The sequence below is a fragment of the Cyanistes caeruleus genome, chromosome 16 (assembly GCF_971803275.1).
Source record: "Cyanistes caeruleus chromosome 16, bCyaCae1.hap1.1, whole genome shotgun sequence".
NCBI lineage: Eukaryota > Metazoa > Chordata > Aves > Passeriformes > Paridae > Cyanistes > Cyanistes caeruleus.
This window is the reverse complement of record NC_141716.1, coordinates 5637284-5653214: the sequence shown is the minus strand read 5'-3', so window position 1 is coordinate 5653214 and position 15931 is coordinate 5637284.

Here is a 15931-nt window from a genome sequence, read left to right as displayed (position 1 = left end):
GCAGGGTTTCACTACAGCAAGTGAAAGGTGCACGTAGGCAGCAGAAGGGCACATCAGGCTGATACAAATTGCTAAATTCCAGACTGCCCCAGCTGCCTGGGACTTCTTAGTGAGGCATTCTTGCAAGACGAGCACAAACTATTCTTCAAATTAAAAGAAATAATTTACTTAGGGTTTTTTTTTCCTCCCCAAATAACAAAATTCGAATATATTATTTGAAAAATTACATTTTCTTTTTCCACCTCACTGCGTCCAATGATTGTGGTGTGATTATTAAACACTTCATAAATAATAATGTGACATTTTTAGATTGTGAGTCTGATTAAGCAGCCATTCTTCTCTCCCTGACTGCGGCCCTGGACAGATGAGATTGCTGCAGACGCCGCAATCTTTGTGGCTCCTTCCCTGGGGATCGGGGATCAGAAGTCACCCCATAACCCAATTAAATCTAAGAGGATATGAGCTGATCACTTCGGGCCAGCTCCAAAACTCACAGCTATCCATGGGGCATCTTGGCACAATCTTCTCTGAGCAGCAGCTCTGACCCAAGAACACAGCTCGATGCAGTTTCCAGGGGGGATATTTTACATAGTGAGTCACTTTCTCTGCAGTGCGCAAGAATTTTACTCAATTAGAGTTTGGTATTAAGAAGAACTCTAAGAGCAGGCAGTTCCAGATGAAAACAGAACTAAATCCAGGGAACTGAAATATAAGAGAAGACAGGTGCTATCTACAAGCAAATAAGTGAACTTGAGAGATAAATACTCTCTCAATGAGGCATCAGACAGAGTCCTTTGAGGATCAATGTGTTGGTTCTTCAACAAGTTTACTTCCCCCTTTTAAACAGTAAAAAAATATTTAAAAATAAAACAAAATTTTAACATTATTTATTAAATAAAAAGACAGAATCCAGTAGCAATTATCCCTGGTTATTCCAGTGCCTAGGATGCAGCTGTGCCTCTCAGAGCTGTCACACAGAGCAGCACGGTGAAAGGGACATCTCCTCACCCACATTCTCCCTTGCCTAGTATGGCATTTGGGTGGGTTAATCCCAGTCAAAAAACCCAAATGCTTTCTCTGTTTTCCTGAGCACAATCACCATTTCAGAAAAATGACCAAAGAAAGCATCCCCTGTCCATAAACCCTCCCAACCATCTGTCTGGATATTACTGACCTTTCATATTATTCAGGCGGGAGGTGGAAAGGACAGGATAAGGAGTGTGGTGGGGCGGGGGGAGGTGTGGAAAAATGTCTTTGCAGTAACAATGACTTATTGCATTTGGATAATCTCTCTTCTTGTCCCACTGCTAACATGGTAATCTCTCTCCACCTCCTGCATGTCAATAATGCAATAACCTGCTCCCCGCCTGCATCCATAACACAACAGCCGCTCGCCGCTTTCAGCAGCACTGATGAATTCTAGAATTGCAACAGCTCAGATGGTTCATGCGAGCTCGTCCCTGCCTCCCACCCTCATTACATTTTAATTTCACTTTAAAGACAGTTGCTATCAGCATTGTTTGGCTACAGCTTCTGTAAAACAAGCTCAGGCTGTGTGTGAACTCGGGAGGCTCCTTGGCTCAGCACAGGTGTCGGGATATTTTCTATCAGTGTGGTTTCTTTGTATATTCTCCACTGAAAAGTTAAGGCAAGATTTGCCAAAGACTTAACTAGCCAACAGCTCAATGTATTCTCAGAAGAAGCTGCCCTAAACTCAGCACTTCTGAAAATCTGTTGCTTATGCTCATTGTGGCAGGTCAGATGCTCAGCTCACTGTCCCCATTGCAACCTTCAAATCTGTGCCAGTTACACTGACACCAGTCCACCAGTTATTGATTAAGCAGTGTTGGTTTAAAGCATAAACACACACAAGTGTTCTCCCCAGTCATGTTAAGTAAATTATGGTTTAAAAAAAATTTCATCTGATAACAACAGCTAAAAAATAGTTAAAGCCAATGTGACAGGATGGAAAAACTATTTGAAGTTCATAATCAAGTATGCTTAATATCAGAGAGCATATGGCAAAAAGATCTTGTAAGAGAATCCTTAATACTACAGTGAGCCTCACACACTGATTAATATCACCTCCTCTGTACAGTCTAGCATGGATAGATTCAAGCAGAAGCTGATAATTTTCAGAAATGCCGCTTCTCATAATGATAGAAGATGAGATTTGGTGAGTTATGTTGAGAATTATTGGCAAAGGTTAGGTGATTTCCCACTGGTGCTAGAGGGAAAACATTGCTTGCAAATTACCAGCATTTGTCAGTACTAATATCACATCCCCCAGCCACCTCAACTGTCAACATTAATAGGTGTCTGTACAGCAAAAAGGGGTGACAATAAGCTTGATCAGACCTTGAAATGAGAAGAGGAGCATGCTATGGAGCATAAAGACATGGAAATGTGCTTGCAGTGGCTCCTGCTTAGCTCCCAACATCCCACCTGTCGCTGTGGGGGTGGCACTGCTCACCATGCTCTGCCAATTATCACATTTGCTTCCCTGTTCTCTCTCTTCCCATCTCTCCTTCATTTGCTGGGTAGAATTCACTGTGCCTCTTCCATCCTCTCTCTTTCCAGTGACTGCTCTGCTTTCACCTAGCTGTCACTAGCCCAGTGTTTCTGTTTCCAGTAAGTAAATGCAAGATGCTTTTCCAAAGTGTTTTTCCAAGAAAAAGAATGCAAGATGCGAGGCTTTCTGAAAGGTTTCCTGGTGCCTGGGTAAGGCAGGCTTTGATTATTCCCCTACCAGCCCCCTGTAGAGCCCTTGGGGCATGGAGCACCCTGAATTCCATGGCAAGGAGCCACCAGGAGGGAGGTGAGAGACAGGGGTCCTTACCAGGCTTCTGTCACCCACCTGGGCATAGCAGCAACTCTCTCTATCCCTTGCAGCATCTAACCCCCTATTTAAACCTTGAAAGTTTCCAGGATTCCTAGGATGGCAAGGTTTAGATGACTGGGGAAGAGCCTAACATACAGCTGTATTTACCTGGTCTATGAGTGCAGAGCTCCTCAGATAAAACCAATACAGGCAGAGGTCTACACTCCTGGCAGGGTATAATCATCACTGGTGCTCAGCTTTTAATCAATGTCGTGCTGAAGAATTGCTAAGGTATTTTCCTTCCCTGTTTTCCCTCTGTACACATCATGGTCAAGGACCTGACAGTACTTGGAATTCAGCTTTGGTGACCAGTCTTTGTTTCAAGCAGGCAGAATAAACTGTGGCTTCACTCCATACATCTTCATCTTCCAGGCTGCTCAGCCCATGCAGCTGGGGACAGGGACCAGCTTTGTCCCTAAGTTAATGCACGGGCTGATGTGCAGTTTGGTGCCCCAACCGAGGACAGCACATAAAATACAGACATCTGCTCTGCTGAGCCTTTCAGCACCAGAGGTAGCATTAATTTAGCTCAGCCACAACCAGAGATAAAAATCATTTCCATTCGACTCCTCCTTCTGTCAAAGCGAATAAAATGTAGTTCACTTCCTCACCTCGCCTGGCCCCGCGGTGATTAGCATTAGCAAACGCAATCAGCCTGTGGCCACATCACCACTCTGCATTAATGCAAACCTGGGGGAGGGCCTTGGCTGCTATCAGCACAGAAAGAGAACCTCACCTTTTAATATGGTCATTCCTCACATGGCGGCCAGTGATAAACAGAGCTGTCAGAACAGACAGCCAGCCCAGCCCGGGCAGAGATGGGAGAATTCTGGGGGCTTCTCATGGAAAGAGAAGGGAAAGCACTCAATAAACACTGCACAAATCCTCAGGAGTTAGCAGTCATGAAGTAACAAGGCACTCCTTGTTATATAGAACCATAGAATTATAGATTGGCCTGGGCTGAAAGGAATCATAAGGCTCATTTTGTTCTGCCCCCTGCCATGAGCAGGGACACCTTCCCCTATCCCAGGCTGCTCCAAGTCCTGTCCAACCTGACCTTGAACACTTCCACAACTTCTCTGGACAGCCTGTTCCAGCCTCTGCTCAGACAACTCTGAATGCAGGTGCAAATGCTGATTCCTCCAAAACCCTGCATCTGGAGGGCCAAAGAATCAACATAAAGCAGCTCCTGTCTGAGGAAGATTTGGGTCTTGGATTGTGAAAGCCCCAGATGTCATCCCTGAGCACTGGAAATATAAAAATTGTCAGGTTTAATGTTAAATATCTCCTTGTAACCCTGTCTGTGATCCTGTGGTTCTGCAGCACACACCACCCACACAAGCACACACCCAGATGATCCAAGAATTAATAGTCGAGTCTTTTACAGCCTCATTCACCCTCTGTAAAATGGGTGAGGAGACACAAGGTTGGTTGCCCTTGGGACTGGACTGTCAGTGTCTCTGTGAAGCAGTTTGGCTTGAAAAACTGCACACAGACTCTCAACCCACATTTAGAAGTCTTTTTTTTCCTTAAAACTACTTTCTATGATCGAAAGAGATGTTGTTTTAAGGCAGTTTAATTCATTATTCTTCTCAGATAACATTAAATGCTCAAGTGCATTTTTTTTCCTTTTCATTTCTTTCCCTGCACTCTCCTCTTTGGCAAATAGGACTCTCAAGTCCCTTCTGATCGCTAATAACATGGGCTTTCATACCCTCCTGGAACAAGTGAAATTTCTTTGACGTCTTAACTTTGCACAAATAGATTTTAATGAGAGAATATCACCTTGCCTTGAGCTAACTCTCTTCCTTTGCTCTTCCAAGGCTTTTGTAGTCATTTCCTTACAACTTAGAGAAAATTAAAGTTCAGCACAGTGTTTGAACACTGCGTACCATTTCCCCAGAACTCTGTTTATTCGCTTCAGACTGCCACAGGAGGGACACACTTTCAGAGATGTGATGTAAACCAGGCAAAGGAAGAACATTTTCTGCAAGCCTCCATTGTCCTGACACGGTCTCTCGTGTCATCTTGGGGAGTTGCATGCAAAGGCACTTCCCGTTGGGTGACACCCAGGGTGATGCTGATAATATAAATAAGGCTCTGATGTCATGGTGCTCAAAATGTCTGAGAAGCCAGACAATTGCCATGCTGTCATTTACAGAAAGGTCCCCAGCCCAGAGAGACACCAGGGCATAGACTTTTCTCAGAACAGTTTGTCCTCTGGGATGGAGCAAAGTGTCCCTGTGAAATGTGGCACAACACTGAGATCCTGGGCAGACATCCACTGAACCCACGAGCAGGATTCAGTCCCCCTGCAAACTCTTCCCTTTGCTGATAATTTACTGTAATTAAGCCATATGTAAGACTCTTTCACTCTGTCAGAAGCAGAGACCTTCTGCTGCCCATATGCCAGAAAGATAAATGAAGGGCAAAGCTCCCGTGAAGAAGACAAACTTTTTGCTTCTTGATTAAAGAACAGCAAAGACCCTTCTATAAACGTGTCTGCTGGTACCCAGATGTTTTGATAAATGAGCGAGATCCACAAGGAGTCCCCAAGAACAAGCAAGAAATAGCTGGTGACTACAGGCTTGGTGTTTCCAGCTGCCCTACAGATGCAGGATTGGATTTTTAGGAGGCCCTACACCTGGCACAGGTCACTGCTGCCAGAGCTGGCTCTGTCCCCAGATTTACACCTTTGAGTAAGGGCAGAGCAGCTGAGGGAAGCTGGAAAGAGCTCACCCTTCTCAGTGGTGCCCACTGGGAGGACAAGAGGCAGTGGGCATCAATTGAAGAATAGGAAATTCTGTTTGAATATATGGAAAAACATTTTCCTTTGAGGATGAAGAACGGGAACCAACTGCTCAGAGGGGTTGCAGAGGTTCAAAATGGGTGTGGACATGAGGTGGCCCAAGGGGAGCCAGACTAGATGTGTCCAAAGGCCTCTGGCACCTCACCATTCTGTAAATCTGCTACAGAGTATGGAGGAAAGAGCCTGAATTTTGAGCTCTTTGAGCTGTCACAACTGAAATTATTCCAATTTCTTAAAATACCAGAGAAAAGGGAGTTCTCATCTTATAGACAATTTATTTCTGCAGATTTGCCAGACAGAAGAGACAAATATCTGCTGTTGTTTATCTCACTGCACTTCAACAAGTACAACAACAAAAATCTAAATAAGCTCAAACCTTTCATGGAATCTACGGTAAATTGTTAGCCAATGTGGGTTTTTTTAATTGTAAATATATAAATAAGAGCAAGGATCTAGAGTTTAGTGCAATAAAAGCAGAAAGCTGATTCAGCAGAACAAGGCATAGTCATAAAAGATTTATTACGCTTTATCAGCAATATCCACAGTCTTTCTGTGATTAGAGTTGCATTGTGTGTAATTATCTTATAGAAATTCTGCTCTTTGATGTGCTTTATCCACCATGCTGAAATACACTTCAATTCTAGTGGGTTTTCATGGTTGACTGGAATTTACATTATATCCTTTGGGTCTGCAGGGCCAGCATGGTCTGTCACTCGCAAACTCTTCATAAATATTCATATTTTTATATCTATATATGTGTGTGTGAATATATATATATACATATATACATATCTATTATATGTAATTCTGTAAAGAGACAGCCTTAGAAACTCTGTTCCTAAAAAAAATACTGGAAAATAAAGAGTCCTCCTTTCCCAGGAGTGATCCTTGATTAGTATTTCATAGTCCAGCCTTCCCTCCCTTTAAACATGAATTAGAGAGTGATTGAAATGTTTACAACAATTTGCAAGCAGAGGTTACACTCTGCTTTTCATTTTAAATGTCCAAGTAAATTGGGGAAATAATTTCATCTCAGTTCATTAAGCTTGATTTTCCTCAATCAGAAAAATGTCCTTTTTTTTTTTATTTTGCTTTTTAAAGTTCCCTGATTTCTTCCTTACCCCCTATGCCCATCAATGGCTGCTATCAGCCAGGAAAACTACAGGTGTTTGCAGGCCAACCTGTGTGAGATGCAAATGCTTCCAACTACCTTGGCTGGGCACCTGATTGTGCTTTTGTGGAGTTCAGCATGGGGGAAGTAATCACCTTCAATGGGAGCAGAATCAATTTTCTGAATAATCACTTCCTCCTTGGGAGATGCTCAGGACCATGAAGGAAGGGAAAAAGACTGGAGAGCAATGGGTGACAGAGGTTTAAAGAAGTTGGGGGAGGGAGGGGGGCTTTATAAGCAAAATTAATTTTGTTCCCCTGTTTGATAATTAAATGGAGGTTACTCTGATTAATTATGTGCAAAGAATACTCAGAATTGTAGATCTGTGCCATTTCAAGCAACAGATACAGTTGAAATGGATGTAGGAGTTATAATTCTGCCTGTTTTACATGAGTCTCACCTCTGTCACCTCTCTCCGGGTGCTGTTCCGTGGATATGATTTGGTTTTCAATTCGATAGCAGAGATAGAAAAATGCACAGAACTAATGAGCAGAATCCATTATTACAAACTGAAGGGACAGTGGGTCTGGTCACTCCCAGACCCAGAGAAGTCACAAGAACCCAGGAGCAGAAACCAGACTGTGTCACCAAAGTCATCAAAGGCCAGCCCTTGTTTCTGCAGGAGCCTCCCTCATTGCCTTCAGCAGGAGCAGAGCTGCATCCCCTGGACCACTGGGCCAGGCTTCCTGTCCTAGTGTGGGATTCTCCATGGCCAGAGTAATTCCAGCACCTTCCAGGGCTGCAGCTGAGGAGAACAGTCAACAGTCAAACCTCAACAGCAGGAACATTTCCCCAGCCCTTTCCTCTCAGCTGCAGAGGGTACTTCATCATCTGCCTGTGGATTTCTAAGGTGTACATTGAATTAGATTGGATTCCAGGTCAGTTCAAGGAGGGAAGAACACCCTCCATGACCCACTCAGCCTGATCCTCGCTTCTTTCCAGCCTCCTCCTGGCTTCATTACATTCATGTTACCAGCTCTTCCTATGACAGGCCTACTGAATGACACAAAATCATCAACAGCCACTTAATTAGCTGTTGTTAGCAGTGTTGTTCACCAGATCTTGACTTGTTTGTGTGGGGAGGAATTATAAATCCCATTCCCTAACCATGCATCCATGCTGCTTGCCAAGAGATGAGGGGTGAGGGATGGAACAACCAGGTTCCTCAGTCCTCTTAGATTTTTGTCCATCTGAATGGCAGTGGGGTGGAGAAGGCTGGAGATCAGCGTGCAGATCTGGGTGTGGGGAGGGCAGACACCAGCGCTGCGAGAAGGAAGAGAGGGGGAGACGAGGTCAATACATGGGAGTCAGAATTGAAACAAGTTAAGAGCTGTATGCCTGTTAGCTCCTCACAGCCAAATAATCTGCCTCTGAAAGGAAAGACTATCAGAGTGACTGCAAAGGAACACAGATTGGTTTAATAATATCAGAAACTCTTTTGAAGGCAGCTGTGTAGCTTAGAGCAGGTGGGTGCAACTCGACAGGGAGGCCTGTCTCTAGGTAGGGACTTTGTTAAGGAGAAGAAAGAGGGGGAGGGAGAGATATAAATTCTGTTGTCAAGTAACATCACGCTTTAATTTCATGCCACATTATGACAATCTGGTCTGTGAGGCACTCCCAGTGTGTGGCTGCAGAGCTGCTGTATTACAGCTGATAGGCCCGGGAGACCTGCAGCCCTCAGCTAATTGTAAACCCGATTAAATAGCAGTGTGAAGAAGTTTGATTAATTCAATCTATCTCCATGCATCAAGGCCAGAATCAGACAGGGCATGAGCTCCAAATCTTTGGAATATCAAGGTCTTTGTTCTTTACACTTAAAATAAAATAAAATATAAAATAATGTTTAAAATGAAGCATAAGAAAATAATGAAATTATAACACGATGAAATGATTAAATGTAAGTGACAGCTCTACTTTTCTTCCTAGAAAATCTATAGCCTTTCTGCCTTTAAAAAATAATGCCAAAAAAAAGCATTTCAATTAGCATCTTTATGTGCTTACCCAGATAAATTACCATACTAATAAACTTCTGATAGACTTTCAGGGGCTGTTTAACCAAGGGCTTCTGATCCTGCTGAATTCATGGTCTCTTGGGCAGGATGGATTTGGACCTGATTAATTTTAGTTGTTTCAATCGTGGAGAAACCACCGACTGCTCTCTTCTAAGTGCATGTGAGACAGAGAAAGAAGGTGTAAGAGGGACAGTTCCTGCCATCCCAGCTGGTCTGGCTGGACACCACAGCACCCCCTGAACTCTGCACAGAGCAATAAATTCAATTCAATCATTGTACACAATTCCTAAATGCTTATGATACTGCCTTCCACCGCCTGAAATTCTGTGAGACTGCCAAACAGCACATCCAGCTTCTGAAGTCATCTGTTTGAAGAGCAGTTCTGACCAAGAAAAGTGTGAATATTCCTAGGGAACATTTTGACTTTGCCTGTTTCTATTTGGAGACAACTGCAGCTGCACATGCTGGAGGTATTTGGGTCTTTCTCCCCACTAGGCAGGGTCTTCACTGGTTTCCAAGGAACTGAGGGATTTTTTCATGCTTGATTTGCAGTGAAAAGAGATCTCAGAAGTCAAGTTGCTCTTAGTGGTCTCTTTTAGTGTCTCACTATCTACAGAAATAAATACAGGAAATGGTTTAAGAGAGATGAGGCTCATTTCCGTGTCTCAAGAAGAGATCACATGTGTGTAACTCTCCCTCCCCTCGGGCACAGCCCTCTGCATGTGCACCCACCTGGTCCCTCCTGCATCCCATATTAATGGGAGGACTTGCAATGACACCAGGAACAGAGCCACACAAAGAGTAATATTAGATTATTTCTGTTATTCATCAGTATCACAGTTGGACAGAAACCTCTTAAATCTGCCTAAAGTGGCTTCCTATGGATGTTGGTGCTACCACCAAAAAATAATATATTGTGCATACAGGTACAGCTTCCCTGATACCCACAGGCTGCTTTTTGTGTGTGATTATAAAATATCTGCATGACCCTCCTAAACTGAATATCATTTGATGGCAGAAGCTGAGCAACTGTACTATGCAGGAGCCTGAAACATTTCAGAAGCCTTCTACCTCCTCTTCCTTTTCTCCCCCACCAGCAAATGTGGAGGACTTCCCAGGCCTCACCACACTCCTGGAATGCATTCTCTCAAAAAGCCCACTGAACCTCGAATTATTATTCCATGTCGAGAAAAGCAGTGAACAGTAGAAAATGACGGTTTACCCAAATGGAGGTGAAAATGCACTTTCTCCTGTACTTAAAAGAAATAACAGCTTTCAGCAAAGATCTAAATCCTAGCAACAAGCACTACATAAATGCAAAAAGGTCATCTCTTTGTTAGAGAAAGGTTACTTTGCTGAACACATACTTTAAAAAAATAATCTACTAAAGGAAGTTAAGCTTGGTAACATTTCTGTTGTATTTGCACATGGAGAGAGCAGATCTGTGCACTCCCTTTCAGGGCAGGAAAGTGAAGGACAGTTGATTATAATGAACAATTTTCTTCTTCAAGAGGTACAAGGATGAAAATCTGAGATAAGTTTCAAATGGCTACTTAAAAAGGAAATTTGGTCTCTGCTGGGAAAAGCACTGGTTGTCAGCTGTGATTTCACCTGGATGGCAGTAAAGAGGGGCTTTATCTACCCTACTGGAAATGGCCAGAATGATGAGTGCTCCTGCACCCCTGGTGCTGTCATGCAACTTTTTCCTTGTCCCCTCTCCTCCTTGGCTGAAAAAATGCTTGGGGTAAAATTTTGGTTCCAGCAAAGGACACAGCAAAACCCCCCTTGCCTTCAAAAGAGAGAGGAGACCCCAAAGTTTGGGAGATGGGAGGCTCTAAGCCAAGAACCTCCTGTTTGAACAGACAAACAGGCAAGGGGTGTGGAGAGAAACAAAGGCACAGAGGGCTGATCTGTGCAAATCCTTATTAATCAGGAGAGTACATAAGAATATATTTAATTTTACTCCTAGTCATTAAAGTAACAGGCTCTGCAAGCCAGATTGGGTAAGCTGCTGTTCAGAAAGAATCATTGTGAGAAACAGCGAGGAATAAGATGATGAAGCCAAATGTTGAGGGGACAAAGGAGAGGAATGCATAGCAGAAAGTCTATCAGAAATGCCCAGAAAACCTTGGTCCTGCAAAGGACATCAATGAGAATACAACAAGTTATGGGCTGCATGAAATAGGGACTCCACATCACCTGAGTCCAATTCAGAAGGATGCTGTGGGGGGGAAATAATCTCCACAGTGTTTATTATGCTGGTCTAGATCCATTAATTCTTATGTGATTCAGTACATCACCTTCCTCCCTGGACCAAGGTCCATCTCCAAGATAACAAGTGTTCAGGAATTACCACATCTAAACAGACATATAAAACCTGGGGTTTTTACCTAGGTCTGTTCCTGTCTTTGGGTGAAACTTTGCCCTGCTGGTGTCAGATGGAAACTGCTATTGACTTTACTGGGAGCAAGGATTATATTGTCTTCTGGGGAAATACAAACAGTTACCTCCAGAGCCATTAACAGAAGGAGGAGAGAAATCTCTGGTCAATAATAAGCTAAGCCTAGGAAAATAAAAATGCAGTTCTCTGTCACCTTGGAAAGATCAACATCATTTGTCATGTGGTGTTTATTCAGCAGAGCAACAACTGCATTTGTGCTTTTGAAGGGAAATGAAAGGGGAAGGTAGCAGGAGGGGGAATGGGAGAGATCTGAGCACAGGAATGTACTGCCACTCCAGCCTGCTATCATTAAACCACATCAGAACTTCATAATCATAGTGTTTAATTAAACAACAGAGGCATGGGTTTATGCATTAATAATGAGGCCTAGCACTTTAGCATGTCAGGCTAAATACAGTTTTAAATTAATAATGTAGCACTGCAGCATTAGTGAGAAAATGAAATCTTATTAACAACTTAATAAAGTCCCTTATTTGCTAAAGTTCCAGCTCTCAGGGAACAGTATTATAGCAAAGCATTTGCATCCCTTAAGGGGGCAGATGGGAGGAGGTGCTGCTTTCTCACACCCTCCATAATTCCATTATATATAGCTCCCGTAGTCACTAAATATTGCCTGGTGTCTGCCAAATGGTGCCTTATGGTGCTTCTAAACCTGGGTGTGACATGCTGGGTAATCTGCAGACGCTCTTTTTAGACACCCAGGAAGGACATTGCCACCCTTTTTTCTGGTACTGCACTGGAGAGCCAGCAGGGGATGGATGGATGGATGGATGGATGGATGGATGGATGGATGGATGGATGGATGGATGGAGCACTGCCCACCATATCAGTGCTCTGCAATCTTTTGTGGATGGTCCTCTCAGGGCTGGGACTGCAAACACTGCTCTGTTAAAGGGAGTGAAGCACAGAATGCAGCTGAGAGTACCGTTTCCTGTGGCTTCCAGGGTTAGAAACCATCAGCTCATCCCTCACAATGGCCTCTCTAAGCATTCTTGGGCCACTGCTCAGTTTAGAGTGTTTTATTTTCAGGACAGACTGAGGGTGTGCATGGTGAGGTACTCCAGCTCTGCTTATAGGAGACACTATTTAAGCTACAGAAGTTCCAGCAATTTATAACCGGAGTTTCACAAGCTTTTGGCTTCTTGATTCCCACTGATTCACAGACTTAGGTCACCTCAGGCGCACAGTGAATTGTAAAAGACTAAAGACTGGAGCCCCCATCTGCTCATCCCTACAGCAGAATCTGAAGCCTAGGGCCAGGTTTCCACTTGTCAACATGTTTGACACAAATTTACCTACCAAATTCCCATAAATCCAGAGAAACAGCTCAGTATCTCTGCCATCCAAGTGCTGGGTCTCTCTCCACAGGCTTGAAAGTTCCATCTGAACTTGCCTTGCTGAGGAAACAAAGAGCAGGCTGCAGGACCATAATGAAATGAGTAATGTGGGGACAAGATCCAAAGTCAATGAGCTGACTTGAAATAGCTGAGCATCAAGGCCATGAAGAACTGACAGCAGCAAAGCCACAACCAGCCACAGCCATGAAATTCAAGAGAGATCATTAAAAAAGATTAATAGAGACAGGAGCAGACAAGGTATATCCAGCTATGAGTCTGTCAAAGAAGGGTCTCTTTGGGATGTAAAACACTGATCAAACATCTTGTGCAGCTTGAAAACTATTGAATTAGGATGGAAATCAACCAGCAACACCACTGACTGTTAAAAACAGGATTGGACTAAAGCAGTGGGTCAAATCCTACTTTTGGTTGTGCTCATGAGACCATAGAGTTATTTCATCTTCCCCTTCTGTCTGCATTCCCTAATTTTTCTCTGAATTTGTTGGACAATGTACCAACATAATGTACCAGTCTTTCAGAGTGCTGGAAGAGCACATGAAGTATTTGGGTAAGACCCTAACAATTCCCCTTCTCATGGTTACAACTCCCTTGAAAAGGAAGAGTCTTCCATATTCCGTGCCTCCAAATTGAATTTGTGTTTTCCATCATCCCATATCTTGCTACAGAAAAAAAAAATACTGATCTTGCAAAAAATTTGGCATGAGATCCTCATATTGTGCTCTCTTTTTTGTCTCAGTTAATGCCCAGTTTGATGGACTGAGGAGGAAGATAGGGCAGAATGATCAGTGGGGAGCAGAAAGGCTGTGTGCCCTGGGAGCCCTGACCTGCATGCAGAGCCTGCCTGTGCATTCACCTCCTCCTGCAGACACCCAGGGAATGTGGGTTCCACTTGGAAACCACAGAGTTCATGGGAAGTAGCAGCTCGTGCACTCTTTGTGCAAATGAAATGTCTAGGACATAAAAATCACCTTGGTGTGCCTTGTCTTCCATCTCCTCTGTTAAATAATAAATAGAAGCCTAATGGAACTGAGCATGACTGCAGGATGCAGTGCAAGTGAAGGCAGAGCAGACCTGTGTGTTCCCCCTTACTTCATCATCAGTGAGTAAATGGGTCACTGGAAAATGAGATCTAAGTAAATCTCCATCCCTTTTTTATTCTGTCTTTATCCTCAACCTACTGTAATGAGATATGGCTCAAAATCACACACCCCTGCTAAAAACACTAAATAGAAACATTACAAATTATCTCATCAAACCGCCTTATGTTTCTACTCTGAGCTCAAGAAAACTTCAGGAAATAAAGTTTTTCATTCTAGAAATCCTTCATTTGGTTTTTAATTGTGCAGCAGGATGTCTTGGGATCTGGTCTTTTTCTCCACCCACCCCCCCCCCCTTTTTTTAAATTTTCTATTTATTAATATTTAATCTCTGCACAGTGCAGGAGAAAATCATTTCTGCAATAACATCAGAATGGGAGAGTTAGAAATCAATAGCCAAGCTCTCACAAGACACATTCAATCCCTTCTTAATCCATTTTCGACTGCTCCCTTGTCTTATTAGAACAGCCAAGTTTCCCTCACTCGTTAGGTTGGGATATTCATGTTGCAGGAGGGAACCGAAAGCTCCCAGAAAAGCACAAACCTTTGGAAAAGCAAGAAAGAGAACAAAGCATTTTTGTTTGGGGCAGAAGGCTGGAGATCATCCTGTGCCCAAAACCCTGCTTAAAAAACCCTCTGATTGAAAGCCTGTCCCCATTTCCTTGCATCGTGGCACATCCTGCATCTACTGCCAGCCCCAAGCCACTGGAACATCTTTCCCTTTCAGTTTTCCTTCTGGAACATCTTTCCCTTTCAGTTTTCCTTCTGGAACATCTTTCCCTTTCAGTTTTCCTTCTGGAACATCTTTTCCTTTCAGTTTTCCTTCTGGAACATCTTTTCCTTTCAGTTTTCCTTCTGGAACATCTTTTCCTTTCAGTTTTCCTTCTGGAACATCTTTCCTTTTCAGTTTTTCTTCAGGGCCCTCTGTCACACCCAGCTCTCTCAAGTACCTCAAGCATCACCTCCTCTTCTCATGGGTCACTTCTGCAGAAGTGTAAGAGCCAAACAAGCACACTCAGTGGGAGAAACCAGAAAGTCAGTGAGCAGGAGAATCCCCTTCACCTTCCTTAGTGCCTGTAAGGTTTAAGGATGTGACAACATGGGCTTGTTATATGGGCTTGAGCACAGACACCAAGAGCCATGACTGCCAGTCTGACCAGGCACCACCTTGACCAAGCCACACCATGACTACACAGAGTTATTCAGCTTTGAATAGCCAGCCCACCCTTTCTTTCTGTGTTCTGCTGCTTCCATTAACACTTTCTTCTTGGCAAACCAAGCACCTTCTCACTGGAATCCTACAGCTCCCGTGCTTCCCCCGGCACTCGGTTTTATTTCAGTGAAGGAAGGCAACACCTTTGTTTGGACTCCAGGGCAGCAGCTGGGGTCCCATCACTGCCTTCTCTTCAGTAGTTTCATGATCTGGGATGAAATTCTGCATAACAGAAGTCAAGCTTTCTGTGGAAATACCTGCTCACTCCTCTCTGAGCAGGGCTCAGTATCTGGAATTCCCTCAGCAGAAGCAATAACGAGGGCTGCTCTGTTTTTAGAGGGTGTATCCAGAGCTAAGGATCGTCCATGCATTTCTAGCTGCCATAAAGAACTTTGTCCTAGTGCTAAAGGGCTGGAAGTCTCAGGAGACCAGGTAGGAGGAGCAAGAGAAGGAGACTGGGACTTGGGAGCAGCAGGCACTCTACATCCAGTCCAAGCATCCTGTGTCCTACCTGCAAGACTGAAGCAAAGCCAGATTGGAGAGAATGATGTCCCCCCCAGCCCGGCTGCTGCAAGAAGCGACTTTGCCAGCAGAGGGAACTGCAGACCGGATAATCTCTCCTTCCCCACTGAAACACTCACCAAAAACCGTAGCTATGCTGTCTCTCTTCTCCTGCCTGAAAAAGAGATGTTTGAGGTTCCTCTGCCGCTGCGCTTGGCCAACTTGCTGCTGGTTGCTTTGGTTGTTGAGAGCTTTCTGTCTAAGGGGACTGCTAAAGAAACCCGTTCAAACAAGAAACCAATTGAAAACTCTCTGTCTACTGTAATTTTTTTAAAAAAATACTAATCCTGCAAATCCCTATAGCTATCTTCTTGCTGCCATCTAGTGAAGGGGAAAAAGTATGACTTGAGTGACATAAGAAGAGCAAA